Below are 11,347 nucleotides of genomic sequence, written 5' to 3'. Positions count from 1 at the left end.
CATGCTGACTTTGAATGTGCGACTCTTGAACACATTTATATCAAATTTCTTGCTGTGGATGGAGGTTGTATTCATTTACTTCCATTTGCACTTATAGTTGTATGTATGTTTTTTGTTGTGTGTGTAATCATCTCCCTTTACACAGCTTACAGTCCATTTGTCTGCACACACACTGACCATTAGCTGGACACCATACATAATGTATAGCGGTGACCTTTCTGCACACTGCACCCTTAGGCCTATAAGCCATTGTTTGGTGTTGTATTGATTTTTTACCCCCTCGCAGATGGAGACGGTGATTTGAGGAGAGAGAGACCGAGTGCTGCTGTGTTTGGTGAAAGGAGAGGGGAAGGCAAACTCAATGGAGTGTTAAGAATTGAAAAGGTTCTGTGTGGAGAAGGACACAGATGGCAGCACATACCTGTAGCCTCCTTTTCACAGACTCACTGCTATGAAAGACAGGGTCACGTCCAGTATTCCTGAATAGAGCAGCTCATATAAGTGCCACCTATACACAGCCCATTAGACAGAGTGGCGAGAGCAAGGCTACAAAGTAAACAATTTAAGCAGAGACATTGAAAGATTTTCAACATTCATCAAGCTCCACTCGGTGGAAGAAACGGCACACAGTGGGGGGAAAGGTGAAGACTGTCAGGATTTCCATCTGCGCTCCTTCCCTGTAATCTGTCAGAATGTTGTTTTTTATATTCCTCCCTCTCCAGCTGACAACTAAAGTGGAGATACACAGAAAAGGAAAATGGGCTGAGAAAAATGCTTTGGTGTCCTACAGTGATGGTGCTTTAGGTCGCTTGACAGATGACGGAGGAGGGGATGAAGAGGCTGAATTGAATTTACCATCACTTTGTTGTCGCCCAGAAGGCCGGGACATGATCTGTAGGAGGACTTGGACAGCAATCAGGCCTGCAGCTCTCACACCCACCCACAGTGCTAAGAATACTTCACTTATTAGTCAGATAACAGAAAGCAGGAGACAATTTAACCATCCTTACATCATAAGCAGGAATGTCACGCTTGTCCCCACAAACTAATACAACAATGTTTATTATTGCTTGCAGAAAGGCGAAAGGTGATAATGTTTTTTCCTGCATCTCTGTGTACATGTGTGTTTGTCTGTCTGTTTGCAAAATAACTCATGAACCACTGGATTAATTTTAATGAAACTCACAGAAAGTCTACAAGTTAGGGGTCAACCTAATTGAAGATGGCCGCCACAGCTAATCTTAATAAGCAAAAAATAACTGTAACTCAGTCAGTTTTACAGATATTAAGTTTGCAAAACACTAGCTAAAAATTGCAAAGTAGTGGCTAAAAATTAAAAGTAGCATAAGAAAACAAAACTAAAGCACATATGCTAAAGGAAATTTCTAAGAGAACATTTTTTGAAGGAAACAAACTGACCTCATTGAATTGAAGTGAAAAATATTTGTACATAAATGTAAGAAAATTGAAATGTATAAAGGTTATACTTTTATACTTATTACTGCAGACTAAATGCTGGTGTGGACTGTAGACAAATATCACAAAGAGGATCTGAAGAATTTAAGGCTGCACTAGAGGACTGGGTGTTTGGTGCTTTCAGCTTGTACCATATTCTGCACTCTAAGCCAAGCAGGGTTTCATAGACAAAGGTCATGAGAATATACTGAGTCTGTTTATCTCATACAATAAAAATGTAAACTGAATGTTGATTTTAGTCATAGACACTCATTGAAGTCTTGGGTATCTCCCACTAAATTTAAACCACATTAAGCCTGAGCAGTTTAGTTTTAGTTGCTTAATTTAAAGATCATACCACCAACTGTTAATTTGTAAAATGTGACACCACCATTTTTTTTAAATGCGAGTTGAAAAAAAAAAACCAGACTATGTTTGGTAACATGACGGCATTTTTATTGGCAGATGAAAACAATAAACAAGACGTATTTTTATTTAATGTGTCTCGTAATCATCAAACTATACAGGCTGTGCGTCAACAACAAGATGGCTTGAAGACGTCGTAAAGGATGCTGCTGAATACATATTTGTGAAAAAAAGAAAAACATTCATCCTGAATGAGGCATTAAAACTTTTACTAAACCACGCACAGACTGTGATACTGCCAGATTTTTTGTAGGCAAGAAGCCTTTGTAATGCAGAGAATCTGTTTCAATCCTACACTTGAAGTATTTATTTTTGCCAACCCCATTGAGATTAAAAAAAAGTTTGATCAACATTTACTACCAAGTTTTGAGTTTTAAATAAGTTTAACCTTTAGACGAAATGTAGTTTACCCTGTATTTTTGACAAAATCTTTGAAAACTATGACAACATAGACCCACCTCTTATGTAACCTATAACCCCAGAGTGCCCTCTTCCTTTTATTGTGTTTACATTTTACATTCAGCATGCAAACCTTAGAAGCACGCTCTGTGCCTTGTTTCATGTCTTTGGTCTTTTATTACATACTGGCCTAGCGTATTTACTACAGCCATTTTGGTCATTTCTGGTGTTTCCAAGTGGATTGAGAAAGTCCTTGAAATGCAGCCATGCTTATGAGAATATTTGTCACAAGATGGTTCTGGAAAAACTGTGTTTCTGTGTGAATAAGGCCCAAGTTCCACTATGAAGTGGATATGAAAACATATGTGTTTGCTTTCGCACTGCCATTGTGAATATGCAGTATATTAGCTCTCCAAACATCTGTAGGGGATCATTCTTAGCTTTAATTACACCATATTTTAGGGTAATATCTGTAGAACTGGGTGAGTTATAACCACTTTTGTGATTTTGAAGGCCAGATGGTTGTGGCAGCCGTCTTGAATTGTGTTGACTCCAAAAGTCATTTAGTTGTGAACGTCCATCCAATGATTATTTTCTGCACGATTCATTAAAATTCATCACGGGGTTCATGAAATGGTAAGAGACAGACACACAAACACAGACACGGGCAAAAACATCAACATCCTCTTTTGGCTTTAGGCAGTGGGCGGTAAAGAAAATGATGATGTTTAAATGGTTAAAAAAAATGGAAGAGGTTTCCTGCTGGCCAAGCACCTACAGCAGTGGTGGGCCACTGTCCCGCAGGTTCTTGATGTTTTTCTGCTTCAGCACACCTGATCTGAACAAAACGGCTGATTTGCAGGGTTCTATAGAACATGAGAACATGCTGAAGAAATAACACAACTGTTGAATCTTATGTTTTATAGCAGGGAAACAGCTAAAACATCCAGGCCAATCGCCCTCCAACACCAGGATTGAACATCACTGTTTTAGGTGAGGGTTTTCTCGCAGGGAAGCGGATGTCTAACAAGCACACGAGAAAGGTTGAAAAAAAAAGCTGGACGGCTTTCAAAAGCCAACAACAATTCCTTTCCTAAATACTTTCAAAACCAATGAAAAAGGATGAAATCTTTCATCACTGAAAGGACTCCTGCAAAGGTAAAAGAGCACATTTCTTTGTGTTGCAAAGAAATAACGGCAGAGGCAAACAATGGACCAAAAGCTTCTACAAGGATACAAGAGGCATTTAGAAGCTCTCATTTTTTTTCACTGCATTATTTCAGCACATGTAAGTTTTATATTTTTTGTATTTTTGTTTAGTAACCTTGGGCATTTAATAAAAATGTTCTGATTAAATAATTGTGTTTTTTGTGTGAATTGGTCTTTGGAGATATTCTTATTCTCAAGTTCAGAGCTACAAGAACTGGATTTCTCTTTCTAGTCATTTCCCTGTTCTCTATAATAAAAAACTTGTACAAGAGCAGATTACACGATGTATTTACATTGGTACTGACATTTAGCCTTCCTTGGGTACATGTAGCAATGCAGCAGGAACGCATAGATAGTTCTCCTGCATCAGTAAATGTTCCTCTCTGCACCTGGTTGCCAAATCACTACTGAACCTGCTCTGATCGCATTAATCAAACTGCAAAAAGAAACTCATTTCCTGAGAGGTATTTATTGTGTTATAATAATAAAGCAGGGTCCTTAAAAACATTTGGTGTAAGTCCAATGGCAAGTAAAGCCACTTTGATAGATTCGGGGGGAGAAATCTGAAGCTGTAATACCGACACTAATGCAGCACTGATCACTCGGTTAACAGAGGGTGGAAGATAGGGGGTGAGGGGGTGGGGGGGTGCTGAGGGGTGAAAATAAGTGGCATCCCGCAGAGCTTTCTAATTTCTCCGGGAGATTGACACCTGAATGTGATTTCATGCAGCAGACCGCTGGGTGGCAACGCCCCGCCGCCCCCAGCTCCAGCAATTTATTTATTTATTTATTTTTCCCTTTTGCACCACATCCATTTTCCACTCGCAGACCCCTGCTCTCTTTGTGATCTGACACTGCATAATATATTCATCCTAACAAGACATTTAGCCCAAAATTGAGTTTTCTAATGTTTATTTGTCAAACAGGATCCACGCACATTTGCTCAGAGAGTGCGCAGATAAATTGCCGGCCCATTAAAAATGAGGAGAAACTTGCAGAGCTCGTCAGCAAATTACATTTGAGTTAATGGTATGTTGTTAATTATTCAGTTTGCCCCATAAAGTATTCAAGCCTCTGATTTTTAGTGCATTATGTTTATTAGATCATGATGTGATTATGGTAATTACAGGGCAACAACTCTGTGGTTCTAATGCACTTTTGATGTCTTTTTAAGGAGGATCTAGCAGACGGGAAGTGTCAGTATTTTTAAATGAGCAGCAGATCAGTCTAATATTTATTCAGAAAAAATCTTGATAAGTTGATTTGCATTAAAATCCAGTGGAACTATATCCTGCTCCGAGTGTGTTTGATGTTTTCTCTCCCAGTCTTTACCTGTCATCTTGTTTGGGCTGTTTCATCACCCCTCTTTCCTTGTAATATATTTAATCACTGCTGTTGTGTCCTTCTGCTGTTTTCCCAGTTTGTCCTCATTCTTCTTCTGTCTTCACTGAAGGTGGATGATGAGGGGAAAAAAGGGGGTTCTGGGGACAGAAGAGCTTCACAGCAGGCCTCCGTTCCATTTGTCAACATCAGGATTTCAAGCGGGACGCCTTAAAAGCCAACTCGGAGACCAGCGCTCTTTCGGCAAACAAAAGCAAAGGAACTTAAATGTGAAATCCTACCTTTTCTTCTCACGCTGAGTTCACCTTTTCACCAATGGGTACTTTTCGGCATGCAACTACATGAGGTTACTTTCTTTTCAGCAGAGATGGCAGATAAAAATAAATGACAAACATTTACTGGGCCTCCTTACACAGCCTTAAGGCTGCGCTATTTGTGCGGGAAAGGCTTTCTGAACAGTTTCCAGGCAATTTTCTTTCTCCAATTTCCTGTTTTTTTTTCTGCATCTCTATTTTAGCTCTTGCTTCTATGGTGAGCTGTAGTAATTCACTGTGCCAAGCCAAAATAAAGCTCCACTAAATACCTCTGTTTGATTGTTTTACTAGCCTCTAAGAAACTAATTCTTCCCGATATTCTTCAGCTCTGTGAAGAGTCGACAGATTAAAACAGCCAAGAATTTACAGACCTTCCATGATATGTACAGTAACATTTCATGCGTGTGTGTGTGTTGTCAATACTGGGTCCCCTCCACATTTAGCCCTCCATATGGCTTATGTAGATAGCGTTCTTTGGGTCATGTCTTGGCTCGGCTTTAATTAGTGGATTTGCTGCTAATAGATGGAGCTAATTAACCAGGATTGGGGTTTTGCACATGTGCAGCCACTCCCATCTGTGTGTGAGTGTGTGTGTGTGTGCTCAGAAGCGTGCACGCTGACATGCTTCCGAGTGTGCAACAATGAAGACAATGGATGCCGTAACCTTGGTAACCATGTAAAAATGGATTCCAGGGGTGGAATCAGCTCGGGCCAATTAGACATAGACATGCAGTGGAGATGGCAGGACACACACACACACTCATACGTGTAGTCACTCAAACAGTGTCTTGCCCCAGGCAGTGTGAATATAACCATCATAATCACATCACCCCCACTTCCCCCCTCCCCAGTAACAATAACTCTGCTCAGGGATGCAAATAATCTGTGTGTCCACGTGTCTTATTATTACAATCAATAATAGTGAAGCACTCCAATACACACTCCTTCACAAAAATAACACTTCTGTCACTTTAATGAGAAAGTATGGCCTATTAACATGCTCTGGTTGGTATTTGTGTGTGTGTGTTTCAGCAGCTGTGTCCCCCTTCTTTAAAAAGTGAGGAGATCAAAACAGGGCAAAGGGCTCATGGGGCATAAAAACTAATTTACTTTTTTTTTATAAAAAGTAATTCTTCCAGCTGAGTTTCTCTGTTTTCTGCCCACCGTCAAGTAGCCCCACTCTTCCACAAAAGCACAGTGATTGAAAAAGGGGCTAAACATTCAAATAAATAAATAAATCAGTGCTCACTTCTTTTTTGATTCAGCGCTTGCAGTTTCTCCCCAAATCAACCCGATGACCCATGTGCATTGTTGCCGCTCTTTGATGAAACAGCTGCAGTATTACTGCTGACTTTGTGATAAGACGAGGCTACTGATGTCACACTTTACCTCTCGGCGTGGATGTGTGCTTGAGGACGAGTGGGCGGGGTGGGGTGACTTACTCGCGAGTGTTGATAAGTGAGCGTGTTTGTGGAATATATGTGTGTGTCGGTACGCTGATAAGTGTTGATAAGGGAGAGTGTGTGGATGATTGCTGATTTGTGGCAGGGTGTCTCTTGTTAATGAAATCCTTTGTGCGTCTCTGATTGGCTCATCAATCAAACAGCATATTACCCATAACCCCTTTCTGCTCTCTCCAGGTGGTGGAGTACATTGTGGTGCATGCCCATGTGTACAGAGACAGAAAATAAAAGGACAGAAAAAGTCATAAAAAATACTTTAAAATGCACTTATACAAGACACATGGTCACACACAAACACTTATGTTTCTATGCTTATTGGAACATTGTATTGACTTTCATACATTTTTCCTGACTAACCCAGACAGTAACATCAACTCAATTCACACTTTTGCCCTCACATTAACCCCTAACAAAAAAAATGACTTTCCACAGCATCAGGACAAGGCTTTGGATCAAGAAAGGACTACTGCTTCTTATAAGGTAGACTATAATACCATATTAGGTCTTAAAAAGGAACCAAAACCAAGTACACACATGCCCATCCTTGTAAGGACATTGTGTTGACTTTCATAGCCAGTATACTGACCTAAACTCAGTTTTCAATGTAACTCCTGACGAAAAAAAAAAGTTTCATTGTATTAACAATAGGCTTTGGTCCCCATAAGGACTATTGGTCCTGACTAATGACACATATTAATAACCAAACACAAGAACATAGCACAGAAGTTGAAGCCAAAACAGGGCCTCATGACTGGCTGCAGTAAAAGTTTAGGTTCATTTAAAGCAGAGATGTTCAATTCTGGTCCCGGAGGGCTAACATCCTGCATGTTTTACATGTTTCTCTCCTTTGATACACCTGATTTGAATGACTGAGTGATTAACAGGCTTCTGCAGAACAGGGAAATACATTTCTGTGTTTATTTGATAATGAAAAGAGCTAGTGTGGTTTTTCCAGTACACATTTATATGTATGTATACCCATTTTTTGTCACCTTTTAGTACCTTTTCTAGTGAAATCCCCAACCTTGTTAGGACCAGTAGTTCTTATGGATTAGCCGTTAAGTAAGTTGGGTTTTGGTTTAGGCTACACATATGAGCAGAAGTCAATACATGGTCCTGTTAAGCATAGAAAAATGAAGATGCACACATGCATAACCTTGCATTTGCACACACTATAGATAAACACCCTGCAGACTTGCTAAAAGCTTCACGTCGGTAGGCTCCCCAATGTCGCTGTCATCTCGATATCCATCCACACAATGATCAACATAATGAGACAGTGAATGCATCATCTGCATTAATTCCTGCTTGATTCAAAGTGTCGTGGCTAAAGAGGGCAAAAGGAGGGGTAATGGGGTGGTAGGGGGAGGAGACAAGGTGCTCCTGCATGGGTAGGGTTGGCAGGAAGAGGAGGGAGTTATGAGAGGACGAGGCCTTTGATGGACACATCACTGCACCTTGCTCTGGGGCTCGGAGAAACACACACTCGCATGTTTACTGAGATTAGCAAAAGCAGACACACACGAGTGCACACAATCTGACTCTCACATAGGCACACCCAGGCAGAAAAGTCGCAGACGTAATATGGTAAATGTCCCAAACAATGAGGAAGATAGCAAACGTGGACACAAAACAGGTACAGTTGTTTCATGTAGGTACATGCTGTCAATATCTCTCTCTGGGACTGCGACAGAACTGGAAATGAAAGTAAAGATTTTAGCCAAGAAGACAGCTAAAGCTAATTGTTTGTTGGGAATGTTGGTGTGAAATTTGTTTCAAAGAGTTCTGAAAAAAATGTCCCTATAGACTAGATTAATTTCTTTCTGATAATTTTAAATTGGCAGTTATTTGGCATACTGAAAGTTGAAACAAGTGTAAATAAGTCTGTTTCATGTTCATTTCATGCTTGATATTCATGCTTTTTCTGGTACAATCGAAAACCTTTACACACATACATACACTATGTTTAGTTAAACCTCAGCTTGACCCATTGCATTTTTTAAAAGTAACTTTCCTACAATTAAATTAGCAGTTCCTTCTATTTAAGGTCCTGTTTACAATACTTATACTAATATATATTTAAATATCATATTAATAATAATATTTTTGTTGTATTTATGCCATAGACATATTGTACTGTACTGATAGAACAGATGTCCCCACCTTCCCTGAAGCCACAAGATGTTGTTTTCTTGTTTTGCACCAGAGATGTGGGGCTTTAAGTCCTGCTTACTCTCCTGAAAACCTTACGGTGTTACATGAGCCTGTTTTAAGCATTAAATAACTAATTACAGTTTGACCATTTACAAAAATGAATATTTAAACATACAGAAGCAAGGTAACTCCTAAGCATGAGAATCATCAAGAACTGAGAAAAATATCTAAGGTGTATTTTTTTATTTTATTTTACCAACAGCAATATCCTGTTTGTTTATGAGGAAGGAGCAGGACTTAAACCTTGTACTGGAACCAGCTGACAGGGAAGGTTGGTCTTAGCTGTGGCAACCATATTGAATCAGGTTGATTTCAAAAGGCAATGACCACTCCAATGACCCCTGGAGATAGGCACCGGCTCCCTGTGATCCTGCACCAAAAAAGTGGGTAAAAGAAAATTTGGAAAAAGGAGGGAAACTATGTATATAAGACTGTCTGGACTGGAGGGCCAGAATAGTCATAGTCATACCGCCTCGTCATTTATTGATAAAGCTGGCAAGGGTGTTTATAAATTCTTTGTATACAGTTGTGTAAAAAACTAGTGGTTTGGCTGAAAGAAAAAAAAAATTACAGCAACCGTAGCTTTCAAAATTGAATTTGCTTTATGAATATTGTGCTGCAATTTTTTATTTAATCAGCCTAAAGTTAGTGGGAAAAAATGCCCCCCCAAAAAACTGACCAATCTAACAAATTTCTTTTCATAATAAAGATCAAGCACATATTCTGTTGTTTTAGCACAACTAAAAACTTCATAATGAAGATTACTGATATCTATAAACCATGGCAAGGCTATAAGAGGAGACTAAGGCGCTACCGGCTCACAATTTTCACTTTATGAAATATCAACTGGCAGGCGAAGGGACCTGTGAAAGTCAAGATGTGATCTAGGGAAGCATGAAAACTGTCAGGAAACACTGGATGTCTGCTGGGCACAAAGATGAACTGACTGCAGATTGGCTGACACAGAGGAAATTGTGCAGGAGTCCTCTGAGCAGCGTTGTTGCACAGCATTTGTAGAACAGTCATCACAAAGAAAAGTTATCTGCCACCTCATCAAAAAAATAAATAAATAGAAAAGAAGCCAGCATCTATGGTGTAGATGAGTGGGCTTGGAAACAAGTGTTGTTGACAGATGAAGAAGGAATGAGTCGCCAAAGCCAACAGTATGGTTGAAAATAAATGGTGAAGCAGTTGATGAATTGAAGATCTTGCCAACTGTTGTGTGGAAATGTTAGGATTTGCGGTTGTTTGACGGGCAGCAATGCAGGAAACATCACGTGCTCAGGCGGAAGAGCAGATTTCCACAAAAAATTAGGAAATTCTGATGACAAATGTCATGCCACTGAAAGTGAAAAGGTTGATTTCTACAAGAGAGTGCTGCATATGCAAGACCGTCAAAAAATTGCTGAGACTCAAGTGATTTGAAGGGTGGATGAAAAAAATGGGGGCTCAGTCAGGACTAACAAGCAGGGGGCTCAAACTTTTTCAGTGACATTAGGTTAGTCTTTCTTGTTTTCATTTTGGAAAATCGTCTGTAACGCAAAGACGTCATGCAATGTGTCTGGGACAATACTCAGCAACCACCACATCAAATTTTAGTTCAATATCTCTAAAATTGGCCAAGTTATAGCCAAATTTTGTTTACTAAGATCAGTTGGCCATGGTGGCCATCTTGAAATGGGCTCACTTGAAAAGTTAATCAGTTGTAGAATTGTGTCCAATCGTTACTTTCTGTAAGTTTCATTAAAATCTTTACAGTGGTTCATGAGATATTTTGTGAACAGTACAGACAAAGAAACACACACAGACATGGCCAAATACATTGTTGCACCTCCTTCGGTGGTGCAATAATAAAAATGGGAGTGGACAAATATTTGCATACAGCTGCACAGTCTGTGTACTAAAGGTGAAAGACATACTGTGAAGCAGCTGGATTTTTTGTATGTAATTAAATAAAAAAAACACATTTCTTAGGTTTTCTAAATTTTCCACATACAGACACTGATGTTTGTTTTAAAAAGAAGCCTTGGGAACACTTTTAGCCTTTCAGTGAATCAGTACAAGAACAGAAGATAAGGATATACAGACGCTGAAGAATCTTTTTTTTATTTTGGTTTGAAATGTTCTATATAACAAGTAAAAAAAAAAAGCCTTCATTTTCTCTCTGGCCAGTCAACCTAAAGAAGCAGACAGAAGCCCTCTTTCTTCGTCTCATCCTCCTGTCCTCCCTTTTTTTCCTCCAACCTCTCGTTCCACATCTCCACTCTTTCGTCTCAACAGCCTGTCAGCTCTGGGACACGGTTATGACTCATCTGTCTGTCACATTGAAGATGCCAGACAAACAGACAGTCAGAGAGTCCGTCCTTATCTCCCAAAGAGCGAGTCGCAATTTGTTGCTGGAGGCCCCGTCCAAATATTCGGCAATCTGTGCTGTCTGCACCCTTCCTCCCTCAGCAGTTGGCCGTTTGTTTGATTGCATACAGTATACTTTATCTTACATCTCAGACTGACAGTCTGAAGTAATTT

Source organism: Kryptolebias marmoratus, linkage group LG5 (genome assembly GCF_001649575.2).
Source record: "Kryptolebias marmoratus isolate JLee-2015 linkage group LG5, ASM164957v2, whole genome shotgun sequence".
In the NCBI taxonomy this organism is placed as follows: domain Eukaryota; kingdom Metazoa; phylum Chordata; class Actinopteri; order Cyprinodontiformes; family Rivulidae; genus Kryptolebias; species Kryptolebias marmoratus.
The sequence above is the reverse complement of the archived record's forward strand: the minus strand, read 5'-3'. Positions refer to the sequence as shown.